We start from the raw sequence: 20,470 nt of genomic DNA on the forward strand, positions 1-20,470 counted from the left end.
TATTTGAGAATTTAAAAAATTCTAAAATATAACATGTCTTCACATTTAAAGTGTATTCTACGCGTTTTATATGAGTCAGTGACTTGTTAAAATTGTAGCATGCTTTTTAATATTTTCTACCTGCAATAAAAAACCTATAAATATTTCAAGCTTTTCCAAAATGAAGGCGATGGTTTCACAACCAACCAGAAAAGAAAAGCCGAGGTTGCTTTATGGCATGCATTTACTTTTATGAAAACAAAGCATTTTTGGGAAGTGTGTAAGTACAGTAGATGAAATTTACTGATTTGACTCACCTAAGAGGATAGTGAAAGCTGCTCTTCTATAGGGACTTTAATAAAGAATGTCTTTGGGAAAAGATGCTCTCCAGATACTTTACATGTCTCCCCTTTTTGTGGTGTAGTAGATGAAACAGTTCATATTAAAATTCATATGAAATCGAGCAATGTTCAAGACCACTGAATTTGCTTTAGGGCAGTGAATATGGAGCAACTCCAAGAGGTCAGCCACAGCTGCCAGTGAAATTTTGTGCCTTAAGGCAAATATACCATAGTTAAAAGTAGACTCTCATTACATGTGATATGGGCACCTTCATATAGGTAATCTGAAGTAGAACTGGTGTTTTCTGAGGCAAAATCTAACTATGCTTTCATCTGTACATTCCTGTTCAAAATCTTTCAAAAATGAGGTTAGATCATCATCTTTACTGCATTCTATTCCTTCTTGTATGTATAAATCACCTTCACTGATTGTCAGGTCTTGATGTGGAACAGCTTTGTCAATCATCATGAGTTATTATAACTCATATTGCCCTTCATGATCAGCGGCAAGAAAAAGTTAACTTTTAATTGTTTTTGAGTGTATGAGAATTAATTCATTGGCAGTTTGTAATTTGGACATCAATCGCTTTTGTTGCCGTATGACTTGTCGGCAATCTTGAAAATCTCGTTCAAATACCCAAATACCCACCATTTTTTACCTTTGCCGTTTGTTCTCGCCATTTTCAACGTGGAGAGGAGAGGTTTCACGTTGATGTAAAACGTGAGTAAGAACTATTTTTCCTGTTGTTGTGATGCATTAGCAATCGTGTGCTTCAAGGCAAAGCTATTTTATTTCATTTTTTTACGTGTTATTTCATTTTTGACTCGTGATGACTCTATAAGAAAATTACCAGGAAAGATGGCTGCAAAAAAGTACTGTGAGCTTCGTTAATGCTGTACAATTCTTTTGGGTTAAACGTGCATTGCTAAGTTTGAATAACAGGAAGCATTTTCTTTGCTGTTTTTATTTTGAGAGACAGAAAGAGTTAGTAAAATGGCACCTGGCCGCAAGTGGAACACGACATTGCTCTTTGAAAAGCAATAATAGATCGGCACCCCGTGAAAGGAGATGATTAGGAAGATATTGCAGTGTCTCTCACGAGCTTTTGGGTGCACAGTTAGAATTTTTAAATGGAGTGTGACCAATGAAAATTTTGCAGTAAACCAGTGCTTGTTGAGGGCAGCAAGCCAGACAGCGAGAACAGGGTGTGTTATTCATGTCGCTGGAAGGCACTGCCAAAATGTGGTATTGGCACATGCCAAACGCCTGTTCGTAAACAAAAGCGGCTGAGGACACTACCAAATAAATTATTTTCTTCGGGAGAAGTGGGGAAGTGTAATGTACGAGCAGGAGAGTGTTCTGTGCTGTACCAGCTGCTATGGCTGCAAGCATTGCACAAACGAAATGCTTATCCCCCCTCCAGCTTCAGATGTATACCAAACCAATCATTAGAAGGACCAGAGTGCCATACACCGAAGCATCTACCCGTACAAAATATGAGATTAAAAAAAGCCAGGCATATTTACGAGTAGAGTAATACCAGCATGAAGAAACAACTGAATGAAATAACACTTGGCTGTTCTCCTTCAAAGGTAGGTCACCTCACTGAACAAAATAAATAAGGAAGCAAATTAAACCCATGATAATACAGTAAATTTATTACCACAAATCAAAGATATACCGCGCTATAACGGAATTTACGGTATGTAAATAGGACAATATCAAACAGGCAAAACAATGCCTCAACTGAGCACAAGAAAACAAGGGAGGTAGTGTTTGCATGTATAAAAGGAAGTTATATAAATCAATTGTTAACTTGAACTATACAACACAGCAGTAAAGTAAGACAATTCATCTTCTAAGCTGGAACCTAACCATCTCTCTTGGATGAGACTTGGGCAAGGGGAAGAGGACTATTAGTAATACTTCTGACCATCATCCATGTATGGCAATAACTAATACAAATTAATTATTGCAACTGGCCTTAAAATATATATATATTCACTGCAAAAAGCAAATAAAAAATTTACACGGCCTTGATTGACCAGTCTCTACATAAAACTTCTCTGAATAATACCAATACATGTATGTCAGCAGGCCACTCACAGGGCATTGGAAATATGAGAATGATTGCCACAATACAAAACAAACAAGTTCCACTGCCAGATCACGTCTTGGCAGTTTCAAAGCAGCACTTAAATTTTTTTCCTTTGCCTGCTGTAAATTTTAATTGTGTAAAGCCCCGCAGGGAGCCTCCTCAGAACATAAAAGAGTCAGTAAATAGGAATACAACTTGACCACAAAGTGATGAACGCATAAAAATTCTAAGTTCAGTTGCCTTACACATGTCAAATCAAGCGAACTGAAAAAAATGGGGAAAGCCATTCCTGTACAGACTACGAAATCACCAAAACAAGATTGCATAGTTAAAGTTATGGCCCAGGAGCTGATTGCGCTGAAAGACCAAAACCTGTTCGAATTTGCACATCAGCTAGGATGTTGCCTTACCTGATTTTCTGCACATCAAAACCGTTATTAAATTGTGGTTATTAGTAGTTCATTGACGCCTGCTGCCACCCAAATACCAGTTTGGTGGGAAAATTGCGCGCAAACGTAATAGGTGACGGTCGGTCTAAAACGCAGACTCACACCGCAGACTGGGTAATTTTTTTTTTTTTTTCGCGCTTTTTTTTAAAATGGGGGGATTATATGGCGGAAAGTGGCAGCGAAAGTGATGGTAAGTAGCCACAAATAAAGCAATACTACGTATTTAAAGCTTGACATTGATCCTTATACATTTTGCTATCACCTCTTGATACATTTTAATTTTTTTTGCTTGTTGTAGTGATCGACGCTTACATCATAAGTGAAGACGAAGGTAGGCTTGTAGGCTTGTTTTGTTTAGACCCTTTTTTGATGTGGGCTTAAGCTTATCTAAACGCTTTAAAATTAAGTATCATTCGATTTTTTTGGTCCCATTTAGATGTTTCTTTTAAGTCAAATGCAGCTGGACGAGAATAAAGGTTTGCGACTAAAATATTTATTTCATTGGTCGTATTAATTCACTGCTCAGTCTAAGAGCTTTTGTCATGATACCTAAGTAAAGTTATTGTTTAATAACCGTTTTTGTCCGTTTTGTAGATGTGATATGCGTGGAAGCGACCAGAGGTAAGAATATGTAGCAGTAAGTGCGACATAAACTGAAGGAAAAATAGTTTGTGGACCACGCGCTCCGCCAGTTCATTTGTGTAATCAGTGTAAGATAGCAAAAAAATGAAGTGCTCGTATCCGAAATATTTCAGTCAAAATGCTCATGTCTAAGCCTTGCCGATTGATTCCTACAGAATGTTCTGGGGGATCCGTGAGAAATTGATGAGAAAAGCGTAAATGGGAAGAAATGTGGACAAATCGCTAAACTCAGCTTAGGAAAGTGGACCACTCTCTGAGCGGGCGACTAGTAAGAGCGTTGTTCTTTTCTTTTTTCTTTTTTTGTTTAGTTTTATAGTGAGTAGCTTTAGTGTTGTTTGGGCTTTTTGTGTATATTGCGGTGGAGAGAGGGCTTTTTGTTTTTTGTAGTGATGTGCTTTTGTGTGTTTGCAATTAATTTTTTTTTAGCAGAATGAGGCAAATCAAGTGGAAATGACTTTTGGTTCGAGCTATCTATCGGGAGGCTTGAGAAATCGGTATTTTACTGTTTTGTCTCGTCTCGTCTTACCACTTTTCAGTATTTGTTTACGTTGCATTATTATAATTTCTTAAAAAAATTCTTTTCGTTGGCTCACATTACAGGTAGTTATTTGTATAGAGAAGTAAATAACTGCAATCTCCCTGTCAGCTCTTTACAAAGACACTTTAAGATAATTCGTCCAGTTAAAACGAATGTAACCATGAACTGTGACGGGGGTTTCCTGCGATCTGATCTAATTAGAGAAGAGGGAAGAGAGTTGAAATTATGACATGCAGCAATGTTTTTTTGAGGAACTTCAAGGTGTTTGAAAATGAGTTTGAAAAATCACTAAGGTGTTGATATAAGCTTATCTTTCCTTCTTCGTTTTTGGAATGTGATGCATATATTGAACTAAAGAACTATTTAGTTTTTATGAAGTAGGGGGGGAGGCTGGTGTGATATGAGGGGGGACATGCCGAGAATTATGGCTTCAAAGGGGGGCCAGCCAAAAAAATATGGTCTGCAATGAGGGCTTTTGTATAGAAAAAAATCTTCCCTAAATGCCTTAAATAACGTAATTTCCTGAGGTTTTGAAAATTCAAATTTTCTCGGGGGAGCATGCCCCCGGGCCCCCCCTCTTTTCCTATGTACCAAACCCCATTACCTCAAACCAACACCTTTTTGGTTAAAAATGCAGTCAAACCACTAACTCACAACATCCACAATACACAGTTGAGGCAATGTCAGCTTTTTGGGAGATGTGTTTTTGTTTACACCGATACATTCTTTAGTCACAAGGCTTGATAAATTTTCATTTTACTGGATTGTTTTTTTTTTTTTTTTTTTTTTTGGGGGGGGGGGGGGGAAAAAAAAATTTTTGGGGGGGGGGGGGGGGGGGGGGGAAAGGGGGGGGAAAGGGGGAGAAAAAAAGGAGAAAGGGGGGGGGACGTATAAAACAAAAAGTGTTGGAAAAAATTATTTACACACATTTAGCCCCTCCCCACCCCTATGCAGTGTTGATAAAAAACATACATCTGACACATGAGAGCGTCTTACTTTTTGCCAAAACTGAAAGGGGGGCACTGACTCATATTAAAGAGTTACTTTGTTCATAAGTTCGTGTTTTCAAGAGTTTTCCTACTAAATATGCCCATGGTTGTAGCCGTTTTAGAGTATAGCGCATAAGGTATGCTAAGTTTCATAAAAAGGTTTTTTGTGTTTAATCTCCATTATATTTTATATTTATAGTTGGAAGTAAGCGTATTCGAAACAGAAGTGAACAGCCCTGATGCAAAGAAAGATAAAAGGGGCAAGAGTGTGGAGATGGATGGAGATGATAAAAAGAGGTGAATTAACTTAATTGTGATGTATTAATCCCAAAACTAAAATTTTGTGTGAGCTAATCAATACCAAAAATCACAGATGGTATGGAAGTCGTTGAGGGTCGCAGAAGATATGCTTACAAGTGACCTAGAGCTTAGTGATAGTTTTGCAAAATGTTTCCCTTCTTTAAACACAGAATCTACAATAGCACCCTAAATCCAGTCCATTTGCAAAGAATTTATCAAGAAATACTTACATGCTTGTGAAGGCGAGTTCAAAGAAGCCGTGGAGGAACTATCCTTAAACAAGACAGGTGCTGTTGTCAGCACAAGCCAAAATTTAAGAGACAGTTTGAAGACCTTCAGCATCAATGTGAAACGAAAGCTATAATTAATTGAGTCTATTTGTAATCAGTTGACTCCACAAGAGGATGTTTTTTGCGGTAAATTTCATAGTCACAGTACATTTCAATATTTTAAATTTATATAACTATCAAAACAAAAATAAACATATTGAGGACGAATAGCAACCATTTCGCCCTAAATTTTATCCGCTTTTATTTGCGTCGATTGGCCATTCGAATTTAGGCGATTCGACTAAAGATATCTTGAAGATGTGTTTTGTTTTGTCAAAATAAAAATATCATGTTTGGCGGGAATTTTATTTGGTAGCCGCGGCGAGAGTTCCGCGATGTTTTTGTTTTCGATTTAATCTGGAGCATACGTGTATTCAGGGCCACTAGCTCCTCTGCTGGAAGTACTGAGTGAAAAGGTAACTAAGCTTTCTATGTTACTTTCAACCCACAAAATATATTAGGTAACAGACCTTTCATTAAAAGTTGGTTGGCGGCCGTCTTTCGGTGCGTTGCGTGACTCACCCAAAAAAACAACAACGCAAAATTTGGGCTCACAAATGTATCAAGCATTTTTCAGAGAGGGCAATATCTATTCTGACAGCATTGTTTACAATTTGGTTAGGCTGACTTATTGTATTATTATTTATTTTTGCCAAGTGCCGCAGTGCTGCAGAATATTTGTAACCGAGATATATATAGTAGCTAAAGCAATCTACTCCATTTGTTGTTGTGTGGATCACACACAATCATAATTAAGCTGTTATTAGGAAAATACAATCTGGCTAAAACTTTTAAGCACAGAGAAAAAAATGTTCTACAAGTTGAACACACTTTTACATAAAATAAATGTTGAGAGTCAGAAATATGATACGTTAATGTAAAGTCAGTGGCATAAAATACTGATTATACTGATTATTTTAAATCCTTTCAAGATGAATGAAAGAACAGCAAGTGCAGTAGCTAGGAAAAGTGCAAGGTTTACCAAGGATATGAATGAAGGACTAATCCAGTACTATCAAAAATACCAAGTATGTGCAGGTCTTAGACAACAGCCATTCCAGTAATTTGTGTTGCTCAAAGTTAATAGGTTTTGAATGTTTAGGCTTATTTATAACAACTTGATTATTTCCCTCTGTCCATTGAAAGAGTAATGAGCCAGCAATGTGCCAAGGCCAGAGATGTGAAGTCAGCAATAATTTTATTTTTGGCATTTTTTTGGGCAAATTTTACTATGAAAAATCTATGTCAAAACAAACTGCTTGACTTTTTACTTTCTAGCTTAATTGTTGTAATTTACAAAGTCAAGTTGAAGCTATTTCATTCTTGAAGCTGATCCACTCTTTTCGCATCTTTGGGGTATTCTAAAATCGAAAATTACAAATACTGTCACAAATGAGAAGAAAAAAGGCTTGGGAGGCCATTACGCAAGCAGTAAATTATGTGAATACTGGATAGAGAATATATGTCAAGCTCTTCAGAGGAAACTAGAAATGGCTCCATATTACTTTTTTTATATTTTCTTGTATTTTTGGAATTTCAGTTAAAGCTCAGCACCTTTCCTTAAGGCTGACAACATCAAGTTCCTTAACCACCTTCATCTTCATTCTTCCTAATGTAAAGCGCATTTCTAAAACCAACCCAATCAAGGCTAAGTTGTGCGAAGTTCTTAGTAAAGAACTCTCATCATATAAGGTACCTTTGTCAACAGGAAATGTTATTCAAATTAATTCTGTTTGTTTAAAAAAGTGGGCTCTATTTTGTACCAGATCACCAAGAGTGACATAAGGCAACTGGAGCCAAGAGTAAAGGACAAGAAGGTCAGCTATAGATCTTTTGATCTTCCCCAGATACCAGAAGGGATGTGTCTGCCAGTCAGGACACTCTTTAGCCACTGGATTGGAGGAGGCTGAAAGGCTTTTGAAAAGGTCAGTCACTGCTTTATATTTACAACATCATCGTGAGACTTCTGAACAAGAACTGCATTTCACCACTCTTCCAGAGCATGAGCGAGTATATTGCTAACAGCAGTAATAGCAAGGAGAGAGTGGATGTGCTGTTGAATTTAAGAGCCTGTTGTAGTAGCAAACATGCAAAAACGTTTTTGTTCTTGGAAGGTCACCATTATGGTGTTCCATCTCCGCCAAAAACCAAAGTTGCAAATTAAGGGACTGGTCAATAAGTAGAGGGGGGTCATCAGTTTTTCAACCCTCGAAAAGGGGTGGGTTATGTCGTTTTGATCTACATGTAGGGCGTGGGTCATCTTATTTATATCAGTAGAAATAGATAAATTTTTCGAAGTGACCTATTTTAAATGATTTTAAAAATTTCCCGCCGGAGCATGCCCCCTAACCCCCCTAGATGGCTTATGATTAGTTTTGCCTGTCTGTCTTCAGGCTGCGTTGATTCACTCAGTACTTAAGGCTTTCACCAGTAAACTCTTTTCTCAAACACTTTGCAAATATGAGTTATAGACAGTGGTTGTAGACAGTTTCTGAATTAATTATTCATTAATTATTCTATATTAATTATTCTATTTATATTATAAATTAATATTTCATACTGTTTCAGATTTTGCACATTTTTGTGTCTAAATTTTCCCATGTAAATTAGACAGTGGTTGTAGACAGTTTCTGAATTAATTATCCATTAATTATTCTATATTAATTATTCTAAATATATTATAAATTAATATTACGTACTGCTTAAGATTTTGCACATTTTTGTGTCTAAATTTTCCATGTAAATTGTCCATCATGGAAAATTAGGGTGGTGTATGTAGGGAATCGCACTTTAAAAGCTGATATCAAATCGAAAACCTCCAACCGCTTACAGAATAATGAATTTTATGAGCAAAGGGGGTGGGTCATGTAATTTTCAACCCCGCATCAGGGGTGGGTCAGTCAGTTTTGAGCCAGAAGAAAGGCGTGGGTCACAAATGTTCAAGCCACCACTTTTCCAATTTCCGGCCCATCCCCCCTGGTACTTATTGACCAGTCCCTAACATTCAACCTTAGCCATCAACATCAGACTTTGTCGTGCAACGTTTATATTCTTCAAATTCAACTTCAAACCCTTCCATGGAAAGGTGGGTGAATATGAATCAACATATCAAATATTGATTTTACCTCGCTAAAAACGAGTTCTCAATTTTTAATTTGATTCATTAAACCACATAGGAAACATGTATCATTCTAACAATAAATCAGAGTTAATATATTCTTAAACATTTGTAGATGGAGTCCGACATTGTTGTGTTGTGATTCCCTAATAAACTTGACTGTTTCAGTGTCACTGGAAGTGAGGTGGATGTCTGGAAACAGGCGCTCTATATTCAGGAAGCAAACCGCCAGCTGTCCAACAACCATTGTTACTGACCTGTGATTCTGACCCAATCCAGGCTGATCAGAAAATCATCAAAAACACCATCAAAGACCAAAGACATGATAGCCACATGTGAGCTACCTGCAACAGCCACACATCTTGCAGTTACCACCCTGCACACTTTGCGTTTCTATATGCTACCCAAGATTCACAAGCCAAATAATCCTGGGGGTCCCATCGTCTCTGCATGCTGTTGTCCTACTGAGAACATAGCATCGTACGTCAAAAAAGTAATGGTGCCTCAGTCAACTTTAAACCTACATCAAGGATACAGACCATGCTCTTGGCATCTTTGAATCATTTAAAATAGACGAGTCTGATCCGAGTCTGCACTTCCTGTTCAAAATGGACATTAAATCACTATACACTGTCATTCCCAACAATGGTGGACTACAAGCCCTCCGACCACCACACAGACACTGCCACAATCACTGTCATGAGTGGACCACATGTCATTAATGTTAGGTTTGGGAAGCTCTCTTTTCAAAGAAGGGCCAGAAGTATTATATGTCATTTTTTTTTCTTTTTTTGCTTCTGATAGAAAAAAATGTCTAATCCTTCAGATCAGCAAGCTGTAGTTATATCCATAGCCAGAGACTATTCAGGTTAATAAGGACAATATGCAACCTGACCCCTCCTGGGGATAGAAAGAATGAGGAAATTCGATCATGTTTGTGAAAGGGGTATACAACGTTTCCTTTAAAGAAAGATAAGAATGCTCAGATAACATAACAGGAAAAACTATTTAAAAAAATAAGAAATAATATTGTGTTATTCTACAAAAATACTTTACCAGTACTGTTCTTACTAAGGATGAAACAACAAACCCGTAAAACAAGACTAAATCATCATCATCATTCTTATTATTAAAATTTGCACAGCAAACCCTGACCATTTCTTGGAGAGAGCATGATAAGATACTAGAAAGCTACAATAGGTTTTTAACCATCTACAGCTATTTGATTCTTATGATGGTTGCAAAGTTTTTTGTGATATATAGTATTGGGTAACCTTAAGTAAGCATTTAACTAGTAATCACCAATTTAATTGACTGAGTTGACCCAAGTTAGCTAGATGCATCAGTAACAAAATTATGTCCAAGCCTCTTTATGTCTCACTTGTAGTGCAAAATATTTATCTCAAAAGCAAAAAAGACCAACATGAAACCTGCATTTACGACAAGCAGCTGGCTTGCTATTATTGCAAATCTCTATACAGCAAAATAGGCAGGCATAACACCAATGTTCACTCAAAACAAAAGGAAGTTGATAAAGCACTTGGCTTTGACAAGCCATCTTGTCTGAGAAAAAAGGACTTGAGAAGCTAAGGATGATGATCTTTTTTCTGCCCAACAACACGTGGAAAAGTTAATATATAGTTTTTTCAAGTTAATACATAGTTTTTATTTTATTTTACTACTATTATTATTTTTAACTTTGACATTTTTCTAGTAATACGTTTATTAGGTAGCTCTTTTACATTTTAAATTTTATATATAGTTATTTTAGTTATTTCTTATTCACATCTTGTATTCTTTTGTTTAGGTAGCTTCTTACAATTTTTAGAATTCAGGAGCGAAGGGCCACCTAGTGGAAGTATTGTGAATAAAGCCTTTATTATTATTATTATTATTATTGTTATTATTATTATTATTATTATTATTATTGTTATATATTATTATTATTATTATTATTATTATTTATCATCATCATTATTATTAATGGAATGATTATATATCACATCACTCACTGGCTACTCTTCATGGAAGAAAATTCAATCAAGTTTACCTTTTGCCATTGAAGTTGGGGTTGACCAGTGGGTTTCTAAGATATGCTGAAGATCTTTTTTCGCATCCCGGGTATGAAAAAAAAAATGGTTTCACACAGCACTGGCATTTAAAAAATACCAAAAATGTCGGGAAAATGTAAAAAATGCACAAGCTTTTGCCAAGCACCGGCCATTGTATTTGAAAAGTTTGATGATATGGCTATGTCCCTCAGGAGTTTTGTGACAATGATCAACAAGTCGAACATAATTAACAAGACGCCTAAAGCTAATGTAAAACCGGGAGTAATGTTTAACTACATGAAGACAAGTACAGCAAAAACTTTTAAAATACCATTAATTTATAGCGTAACCGCAAGTCTGTGGATTGCTTGTCCACCGAAATCCTAGCCATTTTTCTCCAATAACTAGTGAAAACGGTGACAAATGAACTCAAACAGAATGGAGACAAATGATCCCAAAAAACAAAAAAAAAAAAAATAAATAAGACGCGTGTACCCACAAAAGAAAGAAAGAGCAGCCCCGAAGAGGGACCCAGCCAAAAAAAACAAAAAAAAAGAAGAGAAACAAGAAAAATCCAGCGCGACTGGGGGGGGAAAGGGAAGAAAGGAGAGGGAAAGCGCGAAAAGGGGGGGGCACCGAGACACAACACACCGAGAAGCCGGGCCGGCGCTCTGCCCGGTTAAAAACACCAATTTTAACAATCTTTATTGTAAGAGATCTTTTTATCATTGTAACAATTTTAGCATTTTATCTATTTTCAGTAATTAGTTTAGCGTTTTTTACCTTTATATAGTTTTAATGTTTTTTTTATCTACTAGTTTTAATGTTTTATTTACACACGACCCCACAAGCTATGTAGCTTTTTATCCCATCGTGTATAAATAAACGTTTTGTTGTTGTTGTTGATGATGCCAGGGGAGCATCAGTTATCTCACATTCTCTTCAAGTTGCTGTGAAGAGTGCCACAACTTTACGAAGGATATAGGCTCAAAGATATGGTAAATGGATGTGAATGGACAGTGTACATGGACAAAAATAATACAAATTATGAGGAGTCTTTTGAGCAGCTGAATGAGTTTATTTCTGCATCAAGACTGAATTTCAGAGCATCATGGGTCGAGGAACTTCTTCCGGCACAAATGCGTAAGTAGTAGTTATAGCGTGACAATATTTATATTTGTAACTTTTTAAATATCATCTCTGATTTCCTTTCATCTTTTATTCAGTTGGCATTCATCAATGAGGGGATTTTGATGTTGCTCTACACATTGAAAGTAAAACAGTAGCGAATGAAAGTGGTCAAACCACAACGTTAACGAGTCTGAGGATGAAATAAAACAAAAATTGTCGGTATACTTGCAATGCGAGGTAAGCCATTTAAATGCTCAGGCGATAGGTACTTAAATAATACGTAAGTAAATGTGCTTAAAAGCACATTTACTTACGTATTTACTTAAAAGTGACAAGCCTAGGCAGTATAATATACGGGTCTGCAGGTATAAAAAATGGAAAAAAAATTCCCTGATCTCTCACAGATGGGGAAAAAATTTCGCTTATATAAATTCACAAAGGATAATAAATTAAACAATTCTCGTTCAGGTTACTGCACAGAATAATAATGACCAAAAAGGAGCTCTAAATTCAGACAGCTGAGGAGAAATGCACTCTTTGTCTTCGACCAGACTAAGAACATACATTTCTAGATACCGTAACAACAGCCTACTCGAAAGCATATCATGGTTCAATCATGAAAATGACCCGACATTACACTTTCAAATAAACAAATAACTTTTAACGACATCCCCCGTTTAACTCACCTAACCGATTACCCAAGACGTAGACTACACCTTTTCGTCATTATCCTAAAGCAATCATACTGTATTTTAGAAAGAACCAGACAGAGGAAAAAAAAGCTATATTACAAGGCAAATGAGAAATGCGCTCTCCCTAAGTCACAGAGTCTCCCGCGAAACTTTTTATTTACTTCCTCTTTGATTTAATTAGCCATTTGAGACAGACACACTAAACCAAAGCCCAAAATCTATCCTGTTTCCACCACACTGCTCATTTTGCATAGAAAGTAACTAATGTCTCGTAACCATAAACAACAGGCATAAGTATTTGTATTATTGTGAGTTATTTTTGCTTAGAAGTAAATGACCGCGCTAGTGACCGTAGTAAATGACTGTTAGTATAAGTTAGTGAAAAAGGTGATATCCAATAAGCAGAGCAATGTAATAACTAGAGGATGTTGAGTAATAAATAAATAAATAAAAATAAAAAAAAATACGGGTCTGCAGAAAATTGTCCAAGGTGCAAAAAAAAAAATGTGTAAACCAGTATTAAGAAATATTTTTTTATATTTCTATTGTACATTACTGATATTATAGGGACGTGCCAGCTCTTATTCGCCACCACTGTTAGCTCCTGTATACAAAGTGACCACGAGGAATGCCTGAAGAAACTCCCCTGACGAGAAAACTTTCATAGGAAATGTAGCCAAATCGAGAGCAGCTCTCCACTGCACACAATTTCCTTTTTAATTAATGGGGCGGATCAAGGAATTTTTAAGGGGGAGAGGGCAAATATTTTGTTTACTATTTTATTCTAACTCCATGGTTTTTGGGGGGTAGGTTGAATGTTAAGCAAATACTTTATAAATCATTTTAACCCGATGCCCTGTGTAATTGTCCTTATTCATTTTTCCGAAGGATCAATTGTGGTAACGTTCATGGGATACTCGGGACTTCAAGTGATGAGGATGATCATATATATAATGATATTTGGGGGGGGGGGTGTTGGAAGGCCTAGGGATTTTTTGGTCTTGCTTTGTGCCCCGCTGTATTTGCTCATCCGCTTCACTTGAGGAATTGAAATTGAAAGTAAGTTCACTGACTCTGGGAGTATTGCTCTCGGTTGTTGCGAAATTAAAGCTGAAAACTCTGCTCCAAAAGGAATTCTCAGCTAGGCTATAGATTTAGCTTTGCCTAAGATTTCCATATGGTTTTTTAAAAATGAATTTGAAACATTGTAAACCCAACAATTATCATGAAACTTGAATAATTTGGTAGAGACTGTGTCATTTTATAACCAATGTGGCCTATTATTCAATGGCTTAAAATACTGACTCCTGTCCCAAACTATAACTTGATATCTCCACAAGCATGTATGGCATCTATATATGTCAAGCTCTTCAGAGGAAACTGGAAAAGGCTACGTCTTACTTTTTTTATTTTGTTTTATTTTAGGAATTTCAGTTAAAGCTCAGCACCTTCCCGCCAGGCTGACAACATAACGCTCCTCAGCCACCTTTATCTTATTCCTTCCTCCTAATGTAAAGCGCATTTCTAAAACCAACCCAATCAAGGCTTAGTTGTGTGAAGTTCTTAGTAAAGTACTCTCATCATATGAAGTACCTTTGTCAACAGGAAATGTTATTGAAAGTAATTCTGTTTGTAAAAAAATTGGGCTCTATTTTGTACCAGATCACTAAGGGTGACATAAGGCAACTGGAGCAAAGACTAAAAGACAAGAAGGTCAGCTACAAATCTTTTGATCTTCTCCAGATACCAGAAGAGATGTTTCTGCCAGTCAGGACACTCTTTAGCCACTGGGTTGGAGGAGGTCTGTCGCTGCTTTATATTAACAACATAATCATGAGACTTCTGAACAAAAACTGGATTTCACTACAGGTCGTGTCATATGTGTGTAAACTCTTAACTGAAGACATTTGTTTTTATTTCAACAACTTAAGGATGATTCTTTCCAGACAAATTAAAAGAGTGTTGACAGAACTAAACAACCACTTCTTTCTGTTTGACGCCATTTTCGTTCAGGCAAAACACCTGGAGACCTATTTCTCTTTTTATTTCAAAATCGTGGACAAATTTTGACTTGTTTAAGTATCTCACCTCACTTGTTCAACCCCCCTGTGCAATGTTTGAAATGTTGTGCAGCTGTACAAAAGCCGCAAACTACACGAAACAACATTAACATGCAATGTTTCATGCTTTGCAAAAAGGGGAAGGGCAGTTTGCATCCAATCGACTTATGCAGCCAGGTAGGCTAAAGGACACATGGGTCAACTATCGAACTGTTCCTAAGGTTTCTCCATAGGAAGGGGTATCACTACGTTCAGTGCCATATGCATAAGTGTGTTCACTTTGTAAAAAACATTCAAGAAACGTTTAGTGGGGATCTTTGGAAGACATATGTTGCTTGGTAGGATCTCCTCCAGTCGGATGGCTATTGGTTTGAACAAGGCAGGAGACCATTTGAAAAACAAGACTTTCTTTCAAGGCTAACTGATGCTAAGAGGCGGTTGATGCTAAGGTTGATCCCCAAGTTACCAATACTATGATGTTTTCCATTTAAAACTTAACACTAGCCAACTTGCATAATAAACAAAGTGAAAACTTTACTTCGTTACCACACAAAATAAGGTCATTTTCAATTGTACAAAATAGAAACATCAAGCCATTTCCTTACAAACAGACGTTTTCCTATGCTTTCGTTACTCATTACACCTGAAAGCTTTAAATGGTCAAAATTAGATTACAGTATCTTAAAAAAAATGCACCCAGGGACAGGGATAAAAAGTGAACTAAAAGTAGGCAGATAAAAACTCGTAAGTTTTCTGTTTTCTATTTACCTTTTTTATGACAACGTTCTTGCAATTAGGTGTAACCAAACAAAAGAAATCAATCAAATAAATTCCAGCGAGACAAGAAACTACTTTAATGATACTACTTGTAGCCACGAGCGTTCAATTTTTTCGTGTTTGCGTTGTAATTAGTTTGTAATTCTCGTCAGTATTTTGTTCGGTTTTTTGGTTTCTTTGTTAAGCGTAGCTCAATATTATGTATTTCTCTGCAAGTTAGTTTCACGTCGTAGTACTACTTTGTCTGGTGATCTGGAGGAGTGGGAAAGCCAAGCGCGTTATTTTCAGGAACATTACCGCCAAAAGATGAACTTTCTTTCGCGAAACGAGCAATGGATTCATCCCGCAGATCATCCGTTGAGGTACGCGAAGTCAGTGAACCAAATCCGGGGAATTTCGTTAGTCCTGTGAGTTCATGGCAAAGTTCACATTTATCGATCAGACAGCTAAGGGCCAAGCAGACATTGGCGCACTTAAAGTTGTACAAGTTGAAAAAGAAATAAGAATTGTTGCGTCGGGAAGAAGATACGAAATTGAAAATGGAGGTTCTTGATGCGTAGTGTGAAATTCGAAAAGTGAAACTTCATGTAAACATGCTACAGGATGAGGCGCCGCCGGCTCATGAAGATTTGCCTACCGTTTTTGAGGAACTGAATCAGTTCGACGAATGTGTTGATGCTAGAGCTGGAAATGTACCTAAGCAGAAACATTTTGAACATCAAAAGGATCAAACAACTGGTCCTCAAGACGCTCCATTACGATTTAATCCTAAAGTGTGGGAATTTGCTTCAACTGCAGTCTTAACAATTAAGCAATGATTCGCGTTGCCGTTGTTCGATAGAGTGAAAGTGAAAAATGCACCGTACCAGTGTGAAATGCAATGAGCGTCGTCTACAGCGACTCCTATCTTCTTTAGTATACATCAAGTGTAGCCTGAATTTTAGACATCCCTCTATGGTCGCCTACTCCCCAGACGGACGTCTGAACTTATCTGGCCCTGATGCCATCCAGGGACGTCACTACCGGAAAACAGGGTAATGATTTTGATTGGTCGAATTTTAATTAATTCGCAAAAATTATTAGTAAATTACGCATCTTTTAGCGGGAATATGTAGTTTGACATGCCGGTCCCAGTGGAATTATGCAAGGAAGCGGTTTCTAAAGTTTGTTCTTCGTTCAGGACAACTCGGATTAATATTAATCCTAATGATTATTATAATCCAGTCATAGATTATTATAATCTATTGCTGAGGTTTGAGCCTTGCCTTAATCCATTGGGATTAATATTAATCTTGTGTAAGATTAATATTAATCGGATTAATATTAATCTAAATAATAAATCTCAACAAATCAATCCTAGTCCAAAGCTTCCGAAGATTGGCATTATTTAACGTTCTAAGTCGGCCTTATCAATATCTTATGCATTCTTGGACCCTTTTGCTTGGTATCTAATATAAAACCCTAACCCTAAAGATATTTTTTTAATAAGTGCGTCTGCTGATAGCAGTAACTGTTTGCAATTTATTTAAGTGCTAATGACATCAAAAATAAAAAAACTGAATAGAGCTACTTAAAAGTTAGTTCTTGACGTTCTCATCATAGAGAAAAAATATTTTGGCCAGGAAATAAGTCCTTTTTAAGTTATTGACCCTCAAAAGGTCCCAAAATTTGCTAATTCAGCTCCAAAATGGGCGACATTTTTATTTCGCATTTGCTTGGCTTGTGACGTCATCGGGTGGACTCGTATCTGTCATAAATGGCGGACAGCCAAGAAAAACTCCCGTCGCAGAAAAGAAAAGGTGGAAAGTATTGTGTGGCGGGGTTGGCAAATGGGCTCAGCTGTAAAAATATAGCTTATAAAAGGTATCTTTCCACAAATTCCCGAAGGATGTACCGACAAGAAATGCCTGGACCCGATTTGTTTGAAGGCATCGGCCGGGATTTTCTCCTTCGTCTTCATCGGTACTGTGCTCAGATCATTTCAAAACAGAGTTCTTCACATGTTTGTCTGGTGTTATACCAGGTGCAAAAGATTTAAGACGACCTGAAGCTGGGGCAGTGCCCACCATTCATAACACTGTATTTAAAGAAACTGACCAGAGAGAATGAAGATGGTAAGTGTATGACATTTCTGGTTTGTTTGCCTGTATGACATCGTTGCTACTTTGTTTTGTACATGCACGGTGAGCAATAATTGTTTGTCACTCCGTTGTTTTACTGACACATAACCGCCCGCTTTTTTCTGTTAGATTATACGAGAAGCATTATCCAGTCATACTGAAGACCTCAGGAATGAACAACTGAATAAGTTCATCTAAGCCGAAGGCGAAGAGAAACGATCGGGTGAAGCTGAACCTATGGTCCTAAGTCTGGAAGCAGGCCTCAGTGGAAATTCAGGTAGCTTCTAATTTTCTATATCACTTTATGAGATCTTTTTATGAATGGGGAAGGTGATAATTTTCTTTTTTTTCACTTCTAACTGCAGATTCGATCGAACAACACCAGCCGCAACAGCCTTGTGGAAATTGTGAGGCACGACTGTCGCCGTGAGCGCGATTTATTAATGCTGAAGGTAAGGTGGCTGCAGAAAAGGCTTAGTAAGATGAGAAAGAAAAGGGAAGAATTAAAGCGCAAAATCAAGGGGTTCAAACGAGTAAGTAATAAAGTTAACTATGTGGTTTGTTATTGTTGTTGTTCCCAGCAGATTTATCCACTAATGTCGTGTTGTTGTCAGTATAATTGCTAGACAAATAGCCAGACTCCAAAATGGGCGACAGACTTGTATAACAGACTTGTATAACTATAACTATCTACGAAATATTTCTAAGTCAAAATAAAAATATAAATTACCAGGTAGACACTGGAACTTCTCGTTCGTAATGAGCTTCTAGAGTTGATGGACTTAACCCATCCTTGTTTTCCGAAGAACCCATCCTTGTTTTCTGAAGAACCGGTGCCATCTTCATCTTCTGCTGAGCTGTCGGCAAGCGGGTTGTCTATGTATGGATCGATTTGCCCACCAGCTGCGACGACTTCATCTAAGTGTTCCTGTGATCCTTCCTCGTCACTGGAGCTGCTTGTCAATCTTGGAGACGGGGATTCTTTGAGATAAGAGATTGTTCCTTGATCGATTGACAAGGAACACACGCACTATTTCCTTTCAAAGAAACCCGCTTTTTTCGGCAAGTCCACACGATGACGTCACAGCGTCGGACGCCATGTTTTCTTTTGTCGCCAAAAGGGAATGATTTTTCGAGCAAAATAAAAGCGTGAAGAAACGGTTTGTTGTTGTTTTTAATATAATTTTTTGACTCAACATACATCAAAGACTAGGAAAAAGAAACAAAAGTGGGGTTGAATTTTTGATGTCATTAGCACTTTAAATGAGCTACTAAACAATATTTTAATTAAACGTATCTTTCAATTTATGTAACTATTTTACACTTGCAGCTCAAATTTGTATAGAAATTTGTATCACTCTCCTTTACAAAACAACAACAACAGAATTTACACTGTTCATGCTTCTGATTTTCTCACTTCAAAGTCGCTGAAGGCATTTTCTACTCGCTCAGCATCCCTTTCACTAACGATAAACGTCACGCGTACTTTGTGCGCCCTCGCAGGTCGACCGGAATCTCCCCTACTCCACTTTGCATCTTTAAGCACTAAGCTAGGAATAGATACGAAGCTTGATGTAAACATACTTTACTGTTTGAAGCAGCTGAAATAGTTTTTTCGTGAATTTGACATCATGTCTTACCTTACCATGTCAGTTCCCAGATAATATTTTCATCAACAAAGGTGCCAAGGGACGGGAGAAATTCTTGTTCATAGTTGCCATTGTAATATGCCGACTCCAAACCTTGAAACAGTTGGTGTGTTTGGGATTGTCACTATTTCTTCGCAGCTGGTAACAATTCCCTGTCATTAGGTTTCCTTTTTTGTAAAAGAACATGCCAACAGCACGAATTCGCTGACCCAGAGGCGCTTGATCCTTTTCTTTTACTTCTAAGGTCAACAACATCGTCTAATCTAGCTTTAGCATATGCAAAAGTGATCGTCATGTGACGGATGTGATTAGTGATTTATGTCCTGTCAGTCCTGTGTTGTAAGTCTGCAGTGCGTTTGTCATATACATATCTGTCAGATAGTTAAATAGACATATCTGTTATCCGAACATTTACGGAATTTTATCTGGATTATAATACAGATTAACATTAATCCGGATTATAATATTAATAATAATCTAATCTTTCCAATTTTTGCCGTGCCTTTATCTATTACTGGATTATAATAATCCTATTATAATCTATTTTTTTTCTAATCCGCAGATTAAGAAGGATGTCTTTGTAAATTTACCAATGAGCTACGGAAAGTCGTTGATATTTCAAATAGCCCCGCTCGTCACCTGTGACCTCGCCAGTTCTTGCCCGCAGTTTGTCGCCAACAGCATCATCGTTATTTCTCCTTCGGTAGCTTTAATCCGGGACCAAGTCACCTCTCTTGAGAAGAAAAACATTCCAGCAGCTTATGCACTAGTAGGAGTCGCTGTAGACGACGCTTGTTACATTTTACACTGGTACAGTGCATTTTTCATTAATTGCGGGCCCAAGAGAGGCCCGCAACCCTAATCTTGACAGTGACCAGCGGATTACGTATTACGCGTGCGCGCCACGTTTATAAAAACCAGCTGCAAAGCGGAAGTTGAAAATTTTGTTCTTCCACTAAGAACGATCAGAATGCGAAAAATGTGTCAATCACAACAGATTGTCGAAACACCGGAAGTTGAAAATCTGTTCTTCAAGAGCAATGTGTCAATCTCAACAGTGTGTCACATAAGATCGAGGCCGTTCTGCCACATGGAAGATTGAAAACATTACGTTTTGCAGGCGTTGTTTCGGCGTTGGTTTTGAGACGATTTACTGTGATTGCAATACAGATAAACCACGGCAAAACGAATGATTCCAACAACGAT

General features: G+C 37.3%; 1 long non-coding RNA gene across 1 annotated transcript; it reads left to right on the forward strand.

The window, feature by feature from the left end:
• The first annotated feature begins 11,804 nt into the window (after positions 1-11,804).
• LOC144649840 (uncharacterized) lies at positions 11,805-14,594 on the forward strand. The gene is made up of 3 exons (XR_013569953.1): positions 11,805-11,978; positions 12,062-12,203; positions 14,084-14,594. It is a non-coding gene; the product is annotated as an uncharacterized LOC144649840 (long non-coding RNA).
• Positions 14,595-20,470: the final 5,876 nt, after the last annotated feature.

The sequence above is a fragment of the Oculina patagonica genome, chromosome 4 (assembly GCF_052425735.1).
Source record: "Oculina patagonica isolate OP01 chromosome 4, crgOcupat, whole genome shotgun sequence".
Classification (NCBI taxonomy): Eukaryota; Metazoa; Cnidaria; class Anthozoa; order Scleractinia; family Oculinidae; genus Oculina; species Oculina patagonica.